Here is a 21371-nt window from a genome sequence, read left to right as displayed (position 1 = left end):
TTTCCGTATGTTAAACCATCCCTGCATGCCTGGGATGAAGCCTACTTGATCATGGTGGATGATTATTTTGATGTGCTCTTGGATTCGGTTTGCCAGAATTTTATTGAATATTTTTGCGTCGATATTCATAAGGGAAATTGATCTGAAGTTCTCTTTCTTTGTTGGGTCTCTGTGTGGTTTAGGTATAAGAGTAATTGTGGCTTCATAGAAGGAATTCGGTAGTGATCCATCTGTTTCAGTTTTGTGGAATAGTTTGGATAATATTGGTATGAGGTCTTCTATGAAGGTCTGATAGAATTCTGCACTAAACCCGTCTGGACCTGGGCTCTTTTTGGTTGGGAGACCTTTAATGACTGCTTCTATTTCCTTAGGAGTTATGGGGTTGTGTAACTGGTTTATCTGTTCCTGATTTAACTTCGGTACCTGGTATCTGTCTAGGAAATTGTCCATTTCCTGCAGACTTTCAAGTTTTGTTGAATATAGGCTTTTATAGTAAGATCTGATGATTTTTTGAATTTCCTCTGAATCTGTAGTTATGTCTCCCTTCTCATTTCTGATTTTGTTAATTTGGAAACACTCTCTGTGTCCTCTCGTTAGTCTGGCTAAGGGTTTATCTATCTTGTTGATTTTCTCAAAGAACCAACTTTTGGTTCTGTTGATTCTTTCTATGGTCCTTTTTGTTTCTACTTGGTTGATTTCAGCTCTGAGTTTGATTATTTCCTGCCTTCTACTCCTCCTGGGTGTATTTGCTTCTTTTTGTTCTTGAGCTTTTAGGTGTACTGTCAAGCTGCTGACATATGCTCTTCCCTGTTTCTTTCTGCAGGCACTCAGCGCTATGAGTTTTCCTCTTAGCACAGCTTTCATTGTGTCCCATAAGTTTGGGTATGTTGGGGCTGGAGAGATGGCTCAGCGGTTAAGAGCACCCGACTGCTCTTCCAGAGGTCCTGAGTTCAATTCCCAGCAACCACATGGTGGCTCACAACCATCTGTAAGGAGACCCGATGCCCTCTTCTGGTGTGTCTGAAGACAGCTACAGTGTACTTATATATAATAAATGAATAAATAAAAAAAAAAAAGTTTGGGTATGTTGTACCTTCATTTTCATTAAATTCTAAAAAGTTTTTAATTTCTTTCTTTATTTCTTCCTTGACCAGGTTATCATTGAGTAGAGCATTGTTCAATTTCCACGTATATGTTGGCATTCTTCCCTTATTGTTATTGAAGACCAGTTTTAGGCCGTGGTGGTCCGATAGCACACATGGGATTATTTCTATCTTTCTGTACCTGTTGAGGCCCGTTTTTTGACCAATTATATGGTCAGTTTTGGAGAAAGTACCATGAGGAGCTGAGAAGAAGGTATATCCTTTTGCTTTAGGATAGAATGTTTTATAAATATCTGTTAAGTCCATTTGGCTCATGACTTCTCTTAGTCTGTCTACATCTCTGTTCAATTTCTGTTTCCATGATCTGTCCATTGATGAGAGTGGGGTGTTGAAATCTCCTACTATTATTGTGTGAGGTGCAATATGTGTTTTGAGCTTTAGTAAGGTTTCTTTTACGTATGTAGGTGCCCTTGTACTTGGGGCATAGATATTTAGGATTGAGAGTTCATCTTGGTGGATTTTTACTTTGATGAATATGAAGTGTCCTTCCTTATCTTTTTTGATGACTTTTAGTTGAAAATTGATTTTATTTGATATTAGAATGGCTACTCCAGCTTGCTGCTTCTGACCATTTGCTTGGAAAGTTGTTTTCCAGCCTTTCACTCTGAGGTAGTGTCTGTCTTTGTCTCTGAGGTGTGTTTCCTGTAGGCAGCAGAATGCAGGGTCCTCGTTGCATATCCAGTTTGTTAATATGTCTTTTTATTGGGGAGTTGAGGCCATTGATGTTGAGAGATATTAAGAAATAGTGATTATTGCTTTCTGTTATATTCATATTTGGATGTGAGGTTATGTTTGTGTGCTTTTCTTCTCATTGTTTTGTTGTCAAGACGATTAGTTTCTTGCTTCTTCTAGGGTGTAGCTTGCCTCCTTATGTTGGGCTTTACCATTTATTATCCTTTGTAGTGCTGGATTTGTAGAAAGATATTGTGTAAATTTGGTTTTGTCATGGAATATCTTGGTTTCTCCATCTATGTCAATTGAGAGTTTTGCAGGATACAGTAACCTGGGCTGGCATTTGTGTTCTCTTAGGGTCTGTATGACATCTGTCCAGGATCTTCTGGCTTTCACAGTCTCTGGCGAAAAGTCTGGTGTGATTCTGATAGGCCTGCCTTTATATGTTACTTGACCTTTTTCCCTTACTGCTTTTAATATTCTTTCTTTATTTTGTGCGTTTGCTGTTGGAGTTCTGTAGGCTTCTTGTATGCCTATGGATATCTCTTTCTTTAGGTTAGGGAAGTTTTCTTCTATGATTTTTTTGAAGATATTTACTGGTCCTTTGAGCTGGGAGTCTTCACTCTCTTCTATACCTATTATCCTTAGGTTCGATCTTCTCATTGAGTCCTGGATTTCCTGTATGTTTTGGACCAGTAGCTTTTTCTGCTTTACATTATCTTTGACTGTTGAGTCGATGATTTCTATGGAATCTTCTGCTCCTGAGATTCTCTCTTCTATCTCTTGTATTCTGTTGGTGATCCTTGTATCTACGGCTCCTTGTCTCTTCCTTTGGTTTTCTATATCCAGGGTTGTTTCCATGTGTTCTTTCTTGATTGCTTCTATTTCCATTTTTAATTCCTTCAATTGTTTGATTGTGTTTTCCTGGAATTCTTTCAGGGATTTTTGTGATTCCTCTCTATAGGCTTCTACTTGTTTATTTATGTTTTCCTGGAATTCTTTCAGGGATTTTTGTGATTCCTCTCTGTAGGCTTCTACTTGTTTATTTATGTTTCCTGTGTTTCTCTAAGGGAGTTCTTCATGTCTTTCTTGAAGTCCTCCAGCATCATGATCAAATATGATTTTGAAACTAGATCTTGCTTTTCTGGTGTGTTTGGATATTCTGTGTTTGCTTTGGTGGGAGAATTGGACTCCGATGATGCCATGTAGTCTTGGTTTCTGTTGCTTGGGTTCCTGCTCTTGCCTCTCGCCATCAGATTATCTCTAGTGTTACTTTGTTCTGCTATTTCTGACAGTGGCTAGACTGTCCTATAAGCCTGTGTGTCAGGAGTGCTGTAGACCTGTTTTCCTGTTTTCTTTCAGTCAGTTATGGGGACAGAGTGTTCTGCTTTTGGGCCTGTAGTTTTTCCTATCTACAGGTCTTCAGCTGTTCCTGTGGGCCTGTGTCTTGAGTTCACCAGGCAGGTCACTTAGAGCTGGAAGGTTTGTCTTATCTGTCTGTGGTCCCAAGGCTCAAGTTTGCTCATGGGGTGTTGCTTATGAGCTCTCCTCGGCAGCAGCAACCAGGAAGATCTGTGCTGCCGTTTCCGGGAGCTTCTGTGCACCAGGGTCCCAGATGGTGTTTGGTGTTTTCCTCTGGAGTCAGAGATGTGGGCAGAATGTAGTCTCTTCTGGTTTCCCAGGCGTGTCTGCCTCTCTGAAGGTTTAGCTCTCCCTCCCATGGGATTTGGGTGCAGAGAACTGTTTATCTGGTCGGTGTCTCAGACGCAATGGATTTCCTGCTCCTGTGCCCTTATCCAAGGGAGCCCAGAGGCCATATACAGTTTCCTCTAGGGCCAGGGATGTGGGCAGGTGTGGGCAGTATTGGTGGTCTCTTGCGCTCTGCAGTCTCAGGAGTGCCCACCAGTCTCGGTGGTGAGCTCTCTCTCCCGCGGGGTTTGGGAGCAGTGAGCTGGAGGCAGGGAGCGCAAGATTGGGACTCCCGCTAAAAACCGGAAGTGTCCAGTCCTTGAGGAATTTTACCTCTGTGTGTCCCAAGGCCACCAGTCAGGTCGCTTGCAGCAGAAAAGTTGGTCTTACCTGCGGTCCTGAGGCTCAAGTTTGCTCATGGGGTGTTGCTTATGAGCTAGCTCTCCGCGGCGGCAACAACCAGAAAGATCTGCCAAGAAACTTTATTTTAAACTCAGAGAAAACACCCAAGAGGAGGGAAGGCTTAGGAAAAAGGACCTGCAAGTTTGCAAGCCATTCAGGTTTAAATAGGGTGATTCTGCTACAAAATATACATACATGTGTCTAGCTTATGTACAAACCTAGATATAATGTTGAAAAACAGGTGAAGACTCTTAAGATCCTTACTTTCTTCTTGCAGCCAAACTCTTAGTGTCGGTGTCGTTACAAACTTGCTGTCACCCCAGGGGCTGATCCATGCTCGCAGGGTGGGTGCACACTGCCAAGAGAGAGCAGGATGTCCATTCCTACACCTCTGGGATTTTGTTTTTAACAAAAGGGAAAAGTAGAGTACTATGAAAGAAAAGGACCTGCTGACTCGCTTCCCTAGGCTCTAGTTTATGTTTTCCTAGTGCAACTGAAGTACATAGTGAGTGTCTCCCATTGTTCTCTAAAGCATGGCTATTTTGCCAATGAACTTCACCACTGCTAAGAATCCGAGCTTTTTAAATAAAGACTTAACATTCATCACTAAAATTTCTTCTAGCTTCCAGTTAGAGTCTTAGATGCTTAGATATAATCTACTAATACAGAAACTTTCATGAATTACCACACAACAGCTTGTTTCTGTGTTCAAAGTTTTCAACGTTGGTGTGCTACAAGTACTGCAAAACTTCTAAGAGAAAGGCTTCAGGTGCCCATGAAAATGTTACTATGTGGGATGGATATGATGATTTGCTCACCTATACCAATAGCTTCAACATGTGTGCGTAAACCAAACCCCATGTCACACACATTAAGTATACACAATAAAAAAAAAGACTCAGCACAGTATGTGGTACATGCCTTAATGCCAGCACTCCAGTGTCAGAGATTAAGTATATGCAATTTTCAAAAAGACTCAGCATAGTATATTAGTACATGCCTTGAAGCCCAACACTCCAGAGTCAGGAGCAGGTGGGTTGCTATGGCTTTGAGGTCTACACAACGAGCTCCACAACAGCCAGGACTACACAGTGAGACCCTGTCTCAATGCTGGGCCCCGTAACATGTACCAGGGATCATGTTTACATATATGTACATCAGACCCACCTAAAAACTGTTGATTAAGCCTTTATTATTCTTATATCCTTGCAAATTTATCCATGTAATCTATTCTCAATTGGTCAGGAATATTTCACATACACAGTATTACACATTAAATGAATCCCTTATGCTACCTAGTTAACTTGGAATGATTTTGACAAGTAATCCTCAAAAAGCATTCCCTTCCATTTGTGTGGTTGTCATAGAATGCCCATATTTACTAGAGAATGTCCAGACGGCCTTTTTAACTTAACCACACATTGCTAAAAGTCAAAGGTCAAGCCTTTGCCTTGCTTTCTAGAGGTCAGGTTCTGCATATGGAATTCCCCACACAATGTAACACTTGTGAACTCGGCCCACATTCTTGCTGCATGAACATCTCTGTCTGCAGCGAAAGCATATGAACAATGTAACAGTTCATTATTAATTTTTAACTGAACATAATAATTCAAGTGGAAGAAAACTTCAACACAGAGCTGTATTTATATAGATGAGACCTTTGTCTTAGTGTCAAATTCCTTCCATTCATATTGTGCACAGCTTTTCCCCACTGAAAGAATGCTTGTGTGTAGTAAATCATTTCCTGTTACTTGTGCAAGTGGACACTAGTGTTACGTATGGTGAGAAAACAAAATTTTGATGGGTCTGTTGGGAAAAAAGGTCTGCCCTGATCTCATACAGTGAAATATGCAAATTAAAAATATATACTATGAGAAAAGAAAACAGGGTGCTCTTTTATTTTGGAAAAAATGTACATAGTATATAAGCAGATCAAACAATTTACAGTCATTGATAATATAAATACATAATCATGTAAAATTAATAATGAGTTTCAAAGAGAATTTAACTGTATAAAATAGACAGACTATGATATATAAAGTAAAACTTTGATTGCTGTTAAATAGACAAAAAGCTCACAGTAGTGTTATAAGGAAAGCACTTTCAAATCTTTACAAAACTAGGAATGTTATTGGAAATAAAACTGCAAAATGTTAACAGTTGTTATTTCTAAATGATACGAGTGTATTTTTTTCACTTCACTTTATAATTTAGCCTACAGTTGTTTATAATTTGTTAAGATAAATTCATTGATTAGTTAGGTTAAGATAATTTGATAAGTTGTGACTTGTATCTCCATTTCAGGGTGAATGTTCAGCTGTGTTACAATGTCACACATGACTGGACTGAATGATTTCTTCAAGAAAGCTTGAGTGTGCCAAGCCAATATGCATGGTCTTAGATTGTTAGATCACCCAAACGCCATCTCAGTAAGGACAATGGGAATGATGGATCAGCAGCTGGACTCCTCTGCCTCAGTGGGTTTTGGTTAAAGGCTCTGGGGATGGGAGGTGTGCCAAGGTTTTGAAGGTAAGGCACTCATGCGTGGCCCAATCCTTCCTTTGTGGCAATTAAAAATATAGAAGGTCATCAAGTTCATAGTACTGTCAATTTTCAATGAATATTTTGATTCTGAGACATTAGGTTGCTATAGAGTGCAATTTGATTTAATTAAACACGGTAGTTGAATATAAAACACTTTTTAAAGCTAAAAGTAAATGTGTCCCTGTCTTAGTTAGGGCTACTGGTGCGGCGATGAACACTGAATAAAGAAGCTTAGGGAGGAAAGGGTTTATTTGCCTACACCTCCACATCACTGTTTATCATTGAAGGAAATCAGAATAGGAACTCAAACATGGCAGAAACCTCGAGGCAGAAGCCAGTGCAGGGGCAATGGAGGAGTGCTACTTACTGACTTGCTCCTCCTGGCTTGTTCATCCTGATTTTCTATAGAACCCCGGACTGTCAGCCCTGGCATGGCTCTACCCACAATGGTCTAGACCCTCCCAATTCAATCACCAATTAAGAAAATTTCCAAACGGCTTGTGTACAGCTTGATCTTATGGAAAATCATATGGATTTTCTTAAGTGAGGTTCCCTCCTCTCAAATGACTTTAGCTTGTGTCAAGTTGACATAAAACTATCTAGCATGGGCTCTCCGAAAGATAATAGTGAGCATACGAATAAATTTAATGCCCCCAGTTTTAACATTCACAGGTCTTACTTCAGATATGTTTGCAATTTCTTTTCTCAAGAGGAAGTATATGAGCCTCTGTTATTCTTTAGAACAGAACTTTCAACCAATCACATTAGAGCTCTGAGACAATAGGTTACTTCCTGTAAGTGTGTGATGGAGAACTGAACCGTAATCCAGTGCAACTATCAATTTTGCATTGGAAATAATATTCTCTCAACCAAAGATGGGCTGCACCCATCACATCACATGATTTACTTCTTCTGTTTACATAATTTGGACAGAAGTAGAGGTGTGAACATTCTTTGTCCACAGAAGCTTTTCAGCTTCGTGAGATCACATTTGTTAACGTGTTCCTCGAGTCTGTGCTATCAGTATTCTCTTCAGAAAGTCTTTTCCTAGGCCAATGAGTTCACAGCTCTACCTCTCTTTCTCTTCCATCAGGCGTACTGTACCTGGTTTCATGTTGAGGTCTCTGAGCCATTTGGAGATGAATTTTGAGCAGAGTGGATTTGCATTCTTTTGACCAGCACCATTTGTTGAAAATGTTGTTTTTACCCCTTCCCTTCATCCTTCATGGTTTATTTTTGGCTTCTTTATAAAAAATCAGGTGTCTGTTGTTGTTGTTTTTTTTTTTTTCTTTTTTTTTTTTGTCTGGGTTTTCAATTCGATTCTATTGATCAACATGTCTTTTTTTTTTTAAGCCAATGCCATGCTGTATGTATTACTATAGTTCTGGCATACAACTTGAGATAGGGGATATATGTGTATGTGTGTGTGTGCATGTGCATGTGTGTGTGCGTGTGCATGTGTGTGTGTGTGTGTGCATGTGTATGTGTTAGAATTTTGATGGAGACCGAATCTGTAGGTAGGATGGCAGTTCTCATTATATTACTCCTATGGATCCATGAGTGTGTGAGATCTTCCCATCTTCCGATAGCTTCTTCAGTTTCTTTTTTTCAGTGTCTCAGGATTTTTGCCCTATAAAGTCTTTCATTTGCTCGTTTAGAATTACAACAAGATATATTTTTAAGCTATTGTGAAAGGTGTTGTTTCTTTGCTATCTTTCTCAAATATCTGCTTGTATATAAGAAGATACTTACTTTTGTGAGTGAATTTCATATCCTACTACTTTGCAGAAAGGGTTCATCAGCTGTAGGAGTTTCCTAGTGGAGTTTTCAGAGTCATTTATATATGCAATCATATGATCTTCAACAATATTTCTTCTTTCCAATTTGTATTCCTCTTTCAGTTGTCTTATTGCTCTAAGACTTCAAGTACTGTATTGAGTAGTATGGAGGACGTGGACAGCCTTGTCTTGTTCCTGATTTTAAATGGAAATACTTTGAGTTTCTCTTCTTTTTGGTTGATGCCTACTGTGGGTTTGTTGTAAATTGCCTATTGTTGTTGTTGTTGTTGTGGTGGTGGTGGTGGTGGTGGTATGTCCCTTATATCCCCACTCTATCCATGACTTTTATCATGATGGAGTATTGTTAGAGTTTGTCATAGGCCTTTTCTGCATCTATAAGATGATCATATGTTGTTGTTTTTTCTTTCATCCTATTTATATGTTGGATTACATTTATTGATTTATGTATGATGAATAGTCCCTGAATTTCTGGTATGAAGCCTACTTGATCATAGCAGAAAGTTATGTATTCTTAGATTTAATTTGCTAGTATTTTAATGAGGTTTTTGTTTCAATGTTCATGAGGAAATTGGTCTGTAAATCTTATTCTCTTTTGGGCCTTTATGTGGTAGAGCTGTCATGGTAATTGTGACCTTTGCAAAAGAATTAGGCAATTTTCCTTCTGTTTCTATTCTGTGAAATAATTTAGAGGACTAGAATTAATTCTTCTTTGAAGATCTGGTGGAATTCTTAAAATTTTTATTCCCATTTTGCCTGTTTGGGTTTTCTTCAGTGATTCTATTGCTATTTCCATATCTTAAACTGTTTTTATCATTTCATTTCTCTGCTTCTTTGTGTATTCATAGACTTCATTAATAATTTGTTAATATCCTCTTTGAGGTCCTTGAGTAGCTGTTTTAAAGTCCCTGCCCTCTGCTTCATCTATATCAAATTTCTCACAGTTATGGTGGAGGCATACTGTCTTGGCTGTTTTTTTATTTATTTACTTATTTTGCATTGGCTTCTAGGCATCTGGCCTTGGGTTATTGTGATTCTAGGTGCTGATCCCTGGTCTCATCTTCTGCATTCCGAAGTCCCTTGGTTTCTGTTGGCCACTCAGAATATTAGGGTTACATGGTGAATGTGCTTTACTTCATAGGGAGTGCTTCTGAATTCCAATGTAGTATAGCCACTGTGGATCATGGGATAGAAAAGGGGTAAGGGGATGCTGAGAGGGTCTACAGAAGGGAGAAGAGCTGGGTCTGACCCAAGAATACAACAACAACAGATTGTTTCAAGATTTACATTATTAAAAATACTAAGAGCTTTCATTTCTAATCTTGCCCCTTCACAATCCATTATGTCAGACTTTCATGAAGAATATAAATTCATTTTTAATGTCTGCAGATAGTTGTTAAGCTGCATCCTCTTCCCTGCTTCTAGTCAGACTGAACAAAAAATGTTGGCAACTCCTTCAGACTTCACAAAAACTGCATCACCTGAGAGACTCCTCACCCTAGCCACATTCCCTAATTGCAAGGAGAGTTGCCAGCTTGCACTGTCTCTTCTCCACTGTACTTCCCACATCAATTTATTTTTAGACCTGCTTGAGAATCTGCACAGGGAGGCCTCATGAAAGAAGTAACAAACTTTCCATGTTCTCCTGGTTCCTATGCCATGACATTCCAAGCATCCCTAGATCCGAGCCCGGTTTCAAGTATGGATGCATCCTAACTGACTGATCACTGGGCAGACTTAATGGGTCACAGCAGACTAAAATAATGAAAGACTTTTGAAATAAATCTTCTATTTTTAATAAAATGTATCTGTAATTTTGGCTCTTTATTCAGCTCATATAAACCCACTTTTTATCATTCTTGGACTCTGATAACATTACCTGACCTGAGCATTTGGTCAGTCTTCATATTCAGAGAATGTGTGGTAAAGCTCCTCTTCTTTACCTCCTTCCCTTCTTCCTCCTCCTCCTTCTCCTGATCTTCTTCTTCCTTTCCTATAACTTTTTCCTCCAAAGGTCAGTGTTAGCTTTCTTGACACATGGGGAAATTCATCCTCTGTACTGACATTCCTTGAAGATGTCACAACATATTCTTTGAACCCCATCCAAGATGTGGATTTTACTTGGATGTCTTGGTTTGCTCCATAAATTCACTAAAGTGGCTTGGGTATTAAGATACTGCATGACACTGAATTCCATATTGCCATAGACTGAATTTTATCTTAGAACATATATTTTGCCCTGTGAAATTCTTAGTTCAAGAAACAATTAACAGACTAGCTATAATAAAGGGCTCAAAGTCTTTTTTTAAAGTTCTGTTTTAAAGTTCTTCTACAAAGGACTTAGCCACTTTTTAGGTGATTCCTGGAAATATGCTTTGGTCTTAAAATCAAGGGCTTGTCTTCATCACAAAACCAAGAGTCTGAAACATTCTTTCCTAATTACAATGTTTCCTACTGTAAACATATTGCTTTATCTAAAAAAAATGTTTGTATATGGGTCTCCCTTCTCCTGGCATGGTGGGGAGGGAGTGTCATTCTTTGGCTGCCTACCCATAAGGGCAGAGGGAGAAGGAGCATCATGCAGGGTTCAGACAGCCATGAGTATGACAGAAGGACTTCCGGACAGAGCTTCAGTGAGACAACTCTATTGTTTCATGGCAGGTTATATAAGGGCTCTTAAGGGTACAGGCGGATGGAGAGGGCTGATTGGCCATAACACAGTATCTCATCATCCTGGTGGGAAGCTAAAGCAGGACTAGGGTGCGGAGTCATGCAGCATTTGCAGAGCTCTGCACAAGGTCATCCTTTAAACAAGGTCATGTATCTGTGCTCAAAGACACTTTCCAACCAAGGCCAGGTAAAGAAAGGGAAGCCCTGCTGAAAAAGGGAGTCCTCCATTTTGCATCAGGCTTAGAGAGCTAGGCAGACATGGTGAACTGTGGCCTTAATAACAAGATTCTCCAAAATGTGTGTGTTTTTCCAGGGTCAGTTTTCTAATTCTCATCATTTTATACTCTTGCAGGATGTCCTGTGAACTACAGTCATTCTAGACACCAAAGATGCTCATTCAGGATACTTTTTCTTGTATCACAGCCTAGGCCATCCTCAGTCTCCAATGCTTCAGCCTTCCAATGCAGGGGTTGCAGATGTTGCCACCACATCCAGCTTAAGGTTTCATATTTGTCACGCATTCCTCACATTCTTATCCCACAGAATCTTAACTGGGTCATCATTAACCCCAGTTCTTCCTACCTCAGGCTTTGGGGAAGGATTGTAGAATCTTAATATTTGAATGTCAAGATCAATATTCCTGATCATAGGAAGGTCTCTGGAGCAAAAGGGACTTTCATTCATTTCTTGGGGTATGCAACATCCTAAATCTTCTTTGAAAGAGATTTGATAGTATTGTATAAAAGAAACACAGTCTTTTGGAATTATGTGTCTTTGGTATTTACTCAAAGGAATTGAAATGTATGTCCAGACAAAAACCTTCAGAACAACGTTTATTGGAGACCTATTTATAACTGACAAAGCTTGGAAGCAACAAAGCCTCATCCCATAAGTAAATGGATAAGCCAACAGCAGCAGGAGACAGCTGTCAATTCTAAAGACATTAGGATAAAATAAGCTACTATTAGCTTTCTTACTATTTTTAACCCTCTGACAGAACTGGACTTTTCTAGATCTTAAGAGAAAAGCATTTGACTGTGTGAAAGAGGTGGAGATTAATATAAATAGGATGTGCACTCTGGAAGCCGTTTTGGCTTCATCAAGAAGTACAATTCTGGTTCATTGTTTTTGTTTTGTTTTGTTGTCTCGGTGTTTCATTCAGACACATAACTTAATACTTTTCATGAGGAACTGGTGAACTAATCAAGTAAAGTCTTCATTTCTAGCTAGTAGCAGTTCATCAGAATGCTCAAAAAAAAAAAAAACTATTACAAAGGGGTAGCTTTGCTGCTATCTATACCTTGGTTTCATTGGTTTCCGAGCTGGACTCAAGGTTAGGTCATTTTAGAGCAACCTGAAGGGAGTGAGAAGCTGAAGCCAGACCAAAATGAGTCATGGAGCAAGTTGGAGATAATGGGGTGAATTCATCCAGTGTAAACTGTTTTGATAAGCCCTTTAGAGTTGAAGGGGAGTAGGGAAAGCAAACAGTTTAAGTGAGAGGGGAACAGACTGGAGAAGGATTATTTTTTTTTTAGGATAAGGGCTGTGAAATTGTTTTTAAAAGGAAGGGGAAGAGCCAAGAGAAGAGGGAGGCCTGAGGGGAAAAAATAGACATAGTTAAGAGTGAAAGTACAGGAGACACCGCCGGAACCTGAAAGAAACAGACCGGATAAACAGTTCTCTGCACCCAAATCCCGTGGGAGGGAGAGCTAAACCTTCAGAGAGGCAGACAAGCCTGGGAAACCAGAAGAGACTGCTCCCTGCACACACATCTCGGACGCCAGAGGAAAAAGCCAAAGACCATCTGGAACCCTGGTGCACTGAAACTCCCGGAAGGGGCGGCACAGGTCTCCCTGGTTGCTGCCGCTGCAGAGAGCCCCTGGGCAGCACCCCACGAGCGAACCTGAGCCTCGGGACCACAGGTAAGACCAAATTTTCTGCTGCAAGAAAGCTTCCTGGTGAGCTTGGGACACGGAAGCAGAATTTCTCTAGGAGGCAAGGTCTGTGTTTACCGGAAGTCCCACACCCGCGGATCCCGGCCCGCAGCAGCTCTCTGCTCCCAGACCCGGTGAGAGAGAGACCCAACCGCCTGGTCAGGTGGGCACTCCTGAGGCTGCAGAGCGGAAGAGACCACCAACACTGCTCACCCCTGCCCACATCCCTGGCCCAAGAGGAAACTGTATAAGGCCTCTGGGCTCCCGTGGGGGAGGGCCCAGGAGCGGCAGGACTTCTGCGCCTGAGACACCGCCGGAACCTGAAAGAAACAGACCGGATAAACAGTTCTCTGCACCCAAATCCCGTGGGAGGGAGAGCTAAACCTTCAGAGAGGCAGACAAGCCTGGGAAACCAGAAGAGACTGCTCCCTGCACACACATCTCGGACGCCAGAGGAAAAAGCCAAAGACCATCTGGAACCCTGGTGCACTGAAGCTCCCGGAAGGGGCGGCACAGGTCTTCCTGGTTGCTGCCGCTGCAGAGAGCCCCTGGGCAGCACCCCACGAGCGAACCTGAGCCTCGGGACCACAGGTAAGACCAAATTTTCTGCTGCAAGAAAGCTGCCTGGTGAACTCAAGACACAGGCCCACAAGAACAGCTGAAGACCTGTAGAGAGGAAAAACTACACGCCGGAAAGCAGAACACACTGTCCCCATAACTGACTGAAAGAGAGGAAAACAGGTCTACAGCACTCCTGACACACAGGCTTATAGGTCAGTCTAGCCACTGTCAGAAATAGCAGAACAAAGTAACACTAGAGATAATCTGATGGCGAGAGGCAAGCGCAGGAACCCAAGCAACAGAAACCAAGACTGCATGCCATCATCGGAGCCCAATTCTCCCGCCAAAACAAACATGGAATATCCAAACACACCAGAAAAGCAAGATCTAGTTTCAAAATCATATTTGATCATGATGCTGGAGGACTTCAAGAAAGACATGAACACACTTAGGGAAACACAGGAAATCATTAATAAACAAGTAGAGGCCTACAGAGAGGAATGGCAAAAATCCCTGAAAGAATTCCAGGAAAACACAAACAAACAGATGAAGGAATTAAAAATGGAAATAGAAGCAATCAAGAAAGAACACATGGAAACAACCCTGGATATAGAAAACCAAAAGAAGAGACAAGGAGCTGTAGATACAAGCTTCACCAACAGAATACAAGAGATGGAAGAGAGAATCTCAGGAGCAGAAGATTCCATAGAAATCATTGACTCAACTGTCAAAGATAATGTAAAGCGGAAAAAGCTACTGGTCCAAAACATACAGGAAATCCAGGAATCAATGAGAAGATCAAACCTAAGGATAATAGGTATAGAAGAGAGTGAAGACTCCCAGCTCAAAGGACCAGTAAATATCTTCAACAAAATCATAGAAGAAAACTTCCCTAACCTAAAAAAAGAGATACCCATAGGCATACAAGAAGCCTACAGAACTCCAAATAGATTGGAACAGAAAAGAAACACCTCCCGTCACATAATTGTCAAAACACCAAACGCACAAAATAAAGAAAGAATATTAAAAGCAGTAAGGGAAAAAGGTCAAGTAACATATAAAGGGAGACCTATCAGAATCACACCAGACTTCTCGCCAGAAACTATGAAGGCCAGAAGATCCTGGACTGATGTCATACAGACCCTAAGAGAACACAAATGCCAGCCCAGGTTACTGTATCCAGCAAAACTCTCAATTAACATTGATGGAGAAACCAAGATATTCCATGACAAAACCAAATTTACACAATATCTTTCTACAAATCCAGCACTACAAAGGATAATAAATGGTAAAGCCCAACATAAGGAGGCAAGCTATACCCTAGAAGAAGCAAGAAACTAATCGTCTTGGCAACAAAACAAAGAGAATGAAAGCACACAAACATAACCTCACATCCAAATATGAATATAAAGGGAAACAATAATCACTATTCCCTAATATCTCTCAATATCAATGGCCTCAACTCCCCAATAAAAAGACATAGATTAACAAACTGGATACGCAACGAGGACCCTGCATTCTGCTGCCTACAGGAAACACACCTCAGAGACAAAGACAGACACTACCTCAGAGTGAAAGGGTGGAAAACAATTTTCCAAGCAAATGGTCAGAAGAAGCAAGCTGGAGTAGCCATTCTAATATCAAATAAAATCAATTTCCAACTAAAAGTCATCAAAAAAGATAAGGAAGGACACTTCATATTCATCAAAGGAAAAATCCACCAAGATGAACTCTCAATCCTAAATATCTATGCCCCAAATACAAGGGCACCTACATACGTAAAAGAAACCTTACTAAAGCTCAAAACACACATTGCACCTCACACAATAATAGTGGGAGATTTCAACACCCCACTCTCATCAATGGACAGATCATGGAAACAGAAATTAAACAGTGATGTCGACAGACTAAGAGAAGTCATGAGCCAAATGGACTTAACGGATATTTATAGAACATTCTATCCTAAAGCAAAAGGATATACCTTCTTCTCAGCTCCTCATGGTACTTTCTCCAAAATTGACCATATAATTGGTCAAAAAACGGGCCTCAACAGGTACAGAAAGATAGAAATAATCCCATGCGTGCTATCGGACCACCACGGCCTAAAACTGGTCTTCAATAACAATAAGGGAAGAATGCCCACATATACGTGGAAATTGAACAATGCTCTACTCAATGATAACCTGGTCAAGGAAGAAATAAAGAAAGAAATTAAAAACTTTTTAGAATTTAATGAAAATGAAGATACAACATACTCAAACTTATGGGACACAATGAAAGCTGTGCTAAGAGGAAAACTCATAGCGCTGAGTGCCTTCAGAAAGAAACAGGAAAGAGCATATGTCAGCAGCTTGACAGCACACCTAAAAGCTCTAGAACAAAAAGAAGCAAATACACCCAGGAGGAGTAGAAGGCAGGAAATAATCAAACTCAGAGCTGAAATCAACCAAGTAGAAACAAAAAGGACCATAGAAAGAATCAACAGGACCAAAAGTTGGTTCTTTGAGAAAATCAACAAGATAGATAAACCCTTAGCCAGACTAACGAGAGGACACAGAGAGTGCGTCCAAATTAACAAAATCAGAAATGAAAAGGGAGACATAACTACAGATTCAGAGGAAATTCAAAAAATCATCAGATCTTACTATAAAAACCTATATTCAACAAAATTTGAAAATCTTCAGGAAATGGACTATTTCCTAGACAGATACCAGGTATCAAAGTTAAATCAGGAACAGATAAACCAGTTAAACAACCCCATAACTCCTAAGGAAATAGAAGCAGTCATTAAAGGTCTCCCAACCAAAAAGAGCCCAGGTCCAGATGGGTTTAGTGCAGAATTCTATCAAACCTTCATAGAAGACCTCATACCAATATTATCCAAACTATTCCACAAAATTGAAACAGATGGAGCCCTACCGAATTCCTTCTACGAATCTACAATTACTCTTATACCTAAACCACACAAAGACACAACAAAGAAAGAGAACTTCAGACCAATTTCCCTTATGAATATCGACGCAAAAATACTCAATAAAATTCTGGCAAACCGAATTCAAGAGCACATCAAAACAATCATCCACCATGATCAAGTAGGCTTCATCCCAGGCATGCAGGGATGGTTTAATATACGGAAAACCATCAACGTGATCCATTATATAAACAAACTGAAAGAACAGAACCACATGATCATTTCATTAGATGCTGAGAAAGCATTTGACAAAATTCAACACCCCTTCATGATAAAAGTCCTGGAAAGAATAGGAATTCAAGGCCCATACCTAAACATAGTAAAAGCCATATACAGCAAACCAGTTGCTAACATTAAACTAAATGGAGAGAAACTTGAAGCAATCCCACTAAAATCAGGGACTAGACAAGGCTGCCCACTCTCTCCCTACTTATTCAATATAGTTCTTGAAGTTCTAGCCAGAGCAATCAGACAACAAAAGGAGATCAAAGGGATACAGATCAGAAAAGAAGAGGTCAAAATATCACTATTTGCAGATGATATGATAGTATATTTAAGTGATCCCAAAAGTTCTACCAGAGAACTACTAAAGCTGATAAACAACTTCAGCAAAGTGGCTGGGTATAAAATTAACTCAAATAAATCAGTTGCCTTCCTCTATACAAAAGAGAAACAAGCCGAGAAAGAAATTAGGGAAACGACACCCTTCATAATAGACCCAAATAATATAAAGTACCTCGGTGTGACTTTAACCAAGCAAGTAAAAGATCTGTACAATAAGAACTTCAAGACACTGAAGAAAGAAATTGAAGAAGACCTCAGAAGATGGAAAGATCTCCCATGCTCATGGATTGGCAGGATTAATATAGTAAAAATGGCCATTTTACCAAAAGCAATCTACAGATTCAATGCAATCCCCATCAAAATACCAATCCAATTCTTCAAAGAGTTAGACAGAACAATTTGCAAATTCATCTGGAATAACAAAAAACCCAGGATAGCTAAAGCTATCCTCAACAATAAAAGGACTTCAGGGGGAATCACTATCCCTGAACTCAAGCAGTATTACAGAGCAATAGTGATAAAAACTGCATGGTATTGGTACAGAGACAGACAGATAGACCAATGGAATAGAATTGAAGACCCAGAAATGAACCCACACACCTATGGTCACTTGATTTTTGACAAAGGAGCCAAAACCATCCAATGGAAAAAAGATAGCATTTTCAGCAAATGGTGCTGGTTCAACTGGAGGGCAACATGTAGAAGAATGCAGATCGATCCATGCTTATCACCCTGTACAAAGCTTAAGTCGAAGTGGATCAAGGACCTCCACATCAAACCAGACACACTCAAACTAATAGAAGAAAAACTAGGGAAGCATCTGGAACACATGGGCACTGGAAAAAATTTCCTGAACAAAACACCAATGGCTTATGCTCTAAGATCAAGAATTGACAAATGGGATCTCATAAAACTGCAAAGCTTCTGTAAGGCAAAGGACACTGTGGTTAGGACAAAACGGCAACCAACAGATTGGGAAAAGATCTTTACCAACCCTACAACAGATAGAGGCCTTATATCCAAAATATACAAAGAACTCAAGAAGTTAGACCGCAGGGAAACAAATAACCCTATTAAAAAATGGGGTTCAGAGCTAAACAAAGAATTCACAGCTGAGGAATGCCGAATGGCTGAGAAACACCTAAAGAAATGTTCAACATCTTTAGTCATAAGGGAAATGCAAATCAAAACAACCCTGAGATTTCACCTCACACCAGTGAGAATGGCCAAGAACAAAAACTCAGGTGACAGCAGATGCTGGCGAGGATGTGGAGAAAGAGGAACACTCCTCCATTGTTGGTGGGATTGCAGACTGGTAAAACCATTCTGGAAATCAGTCTGGAGGTTCCTCAGAAAATTGGACATTGAACTGCCTGAGGATCCAGCTATACCTCTCTTGGGCATATACCCAAAAGATGCCTCAACATATAAAAGAGACACGTGCTCCACTATGTTCATCGCAGCCTTATTTATAATAGCCAGAAAATGGAAAGAACCCAGATGCCCTTCAACAGAGGAATGGATACAGAAAATGTGGTACATCTACACAATGGAATACTACTCAGCTATCAAAAACAACGAGTTTATGAAATTCGTAGGCAAATGGTTGGAACTGGAAAATATCATCCTGAGTGAACTAACCCAATCACAGAAAGACATACATGGTATGCACTCATTGATAAGTGGCTATTAGCCCAAATGCTTGAATTACCCTAGATCCCTAGAACAAACGAAACTCAAGACGGATGATCAAAATGTGAATGCTTCACTCCTTCTTTAAATGAGGAAAAAGAATACCCTTGGCAGGGAAGGGAGAGGCAAAGATTAAAACAGAGACTGAAGGAACACCCATTCAGAGCCTGTCCCACATTTGGCCCATATATATACAGCCACCCAATTGGACTAGATGGATGAAGCAAAGAAGTGCAGACTGACAGGAGCCGGATGTAGATCGCTCCTGAGAGACACAGCCAGAATACAGCAAATACAGAGGCGAATGCCAGCAGCAAACCACTGAACTGAGAATAGGTCCCCTATTGAAGGAATCAGAGAAAGAACTGGAAGAGCTTGAAGGGGCTCGAGACCCCAAAAGTACAACAATGCCAAGCAACCAGAGCTTCCAGGGACTAAGCCACTACCTAAAGACTATACATGGACTGACCCTGGACTCTGACCCCATAGGTAGCAATGAATATCCTAGTAAGAGCACCAGTGGAAGGGGAAGCCCTGGGTCCTGCTAAGACTGAACCCCCAGTGAACTAGTCTATGGGGGGAGGGCGGCAATGGTGGGAGGGTTGGGAGGGGAACACCCATAAGGAAGGGGAGGGGGGAGGGGGATGTTTGCCCGGAAACCGGGAAAGGGAATAACACTTGAAATGTATATAAGAAATACTCAAGTTAATAAAAAAAAAAAAATAAATAAATAAATGTACATGTTAAAAAAAAAAAAAAAAAAAAGAGTGAAAGTACAAAGAACAGACAGGAAGAGGGTGGGGATCCAGAATGGGAAGGAAAGAGCTTATCTATGGTTACATGTGAGACAGGGTGACAAGAGAAAAGAAGGGTTAAGGTCAAACAGATGGAAGGGAGGGAATTTAAAGGAAGTCTTGCTTGATAGTATTTTTCTCCCTTAAACTGGAGAATTGACCAACTCTTATGTGTCAGAAAGGTTGTTTAGGTCAATCAAAATTCAAGTAAAACGGTTGCAAGTGATATAGAACGGGTGGGAACCAATGTTGATAAAGGTAAATGTGGAGAAGTCCGAGAGGGAGGATACAAAATCTGGTAAAGACCTGGTAGGATCGCATTGAACATTTCCTACCATTTTTTTTTCTGATGAGTCTAATGCTGAGTTTCAACTCAAAGTGCTGATGGGTAATAAACCTTCTTCCTTCATGACCACAAGAGTGTAGTGATGAACTTGTTTTAAGAGGACACCAAGTACAGCTGAAAGCAACTGAAATTGGAAATAGATCTGTTTTTGTGGCTGTAGTATTTGCAGCAGGCTCCTGAGGATACTGAGAAAGCTATCTGAAGCTCAGGTTTGAAAACTATAAAGTGAATACAGCATTAAATGAAACATGCAGTTCTTTTGATTATTGTGCTATTTGTTTTTATTGTTGCTGTAGTCTACAGGAGAGCTTACAGTCTAACAACAGCGGTTCTCAAACTTCCTAATGCTGTGACCATTCAATATACTTCTTCATGTTGTGAAGACCCCAAACCATAAAATCATTCCATTGCTATAGCATAACTGTAATTTTGCTACTGTTATAAGTTATAATGTAAATATCTGATATTCAATATTTCTAATATATGATCCCTGTAGGGTTCAAGATCCACAAGTTGAGAACCACTGGTCTCAAGTGTAGAAGATTTCTGATAGACTCTGTCTTCCAAGCTGGACTTGATTCTACCTGCTATAATCCACTGACCCTTTCAAGGCACTACACACTACCTCACCTGGCAGTCTCATATATGTTAGTTATATTCTTTCATTGAGAAGAACTGTAGCCCATGCTCTCAAAACACAAGGGGCTTCTGGTACTGTTTGATCACCAGTAAAACTGGCAAAATTAACACTGGATAACCTTTCAGGCGAAGACACAGGAGAAGGCTTGGCTTCCATTTTGCCCAACTCTGGAGTCTTGACCTGTAATGTGGGTTAAAATGTAGCTTTGAAATTATTGTGCTGTGTAGAGTGCTAAATCACCCCGTGTTATGAGATTCAACAGAAAAGCTATCAGACCCTAAGAAGAGAAAGAAATAATTGAACAGCCCTTACCTGCCATCTCTACCTTCTTGGAGATACATCTGCTCAGCCACACTACTAATGTGTTCCTAACAAGCACAAATCATGAGAAACAATAGCACTGGGTAGATTTAAGACCCTAACTCTACAAGGATTTGTTTTATCACTCCAGTAACTGACCAGTGATTCTTCTCCTAGCCCTTCTCAGATTTTTTCTTTTTTTTTAAAGATCCCGTTAATCAGTAGATATATTACATTTACTGTCATATCACATTTACTAAATATGAGATATTTAATTCCAAGCATTGACATTTCCCCCTCTTATATTTATGACTGGAATTACACTTTCTTTGATCTGTAAGGTTGTAACTCTCACTTCTCTCTCTTTTCTTTTTTATTTCCAGCTCTCCTGGGAGAAATGAATCTGAATTTCATAAAGAAGAGCTATAGCAAATGCATTACTTCCTTGATCAGTCAATTGCTAGAATCAGTAACATCTTCTTTTACCATCAGTTTATTTGAAATTACTTTATTACCAAAAACAATGTGTCTTCAAGATTGCAATAGATCTTCCATTTGGAAATGATCTTGGCTTTCCGGGTATTTCCTACTTCTGGCAACATCATGGCTTTGACCCTTTTGCATACAGCTGAT

The sequence above is a fragment of the Rattus norvegicus genome, chromosome 2, assembly GCF_036323735.1.
Source record: "Rattus norvegicus strain BN/NHsdMcwi chromosome 2, GRCr8, whole genome shotgun sequence".
Taxonomy (NCBI): Eukaryota; Metazoa; Chordata; class Mammalia; order Rodentia; family Muridae; genus Rattus; species Rattus norvegicus.
The sequence above is the reverse complement of the archived record's forward strand: the minus strand, read 5'-3'. Positions refer to the sequence as shown.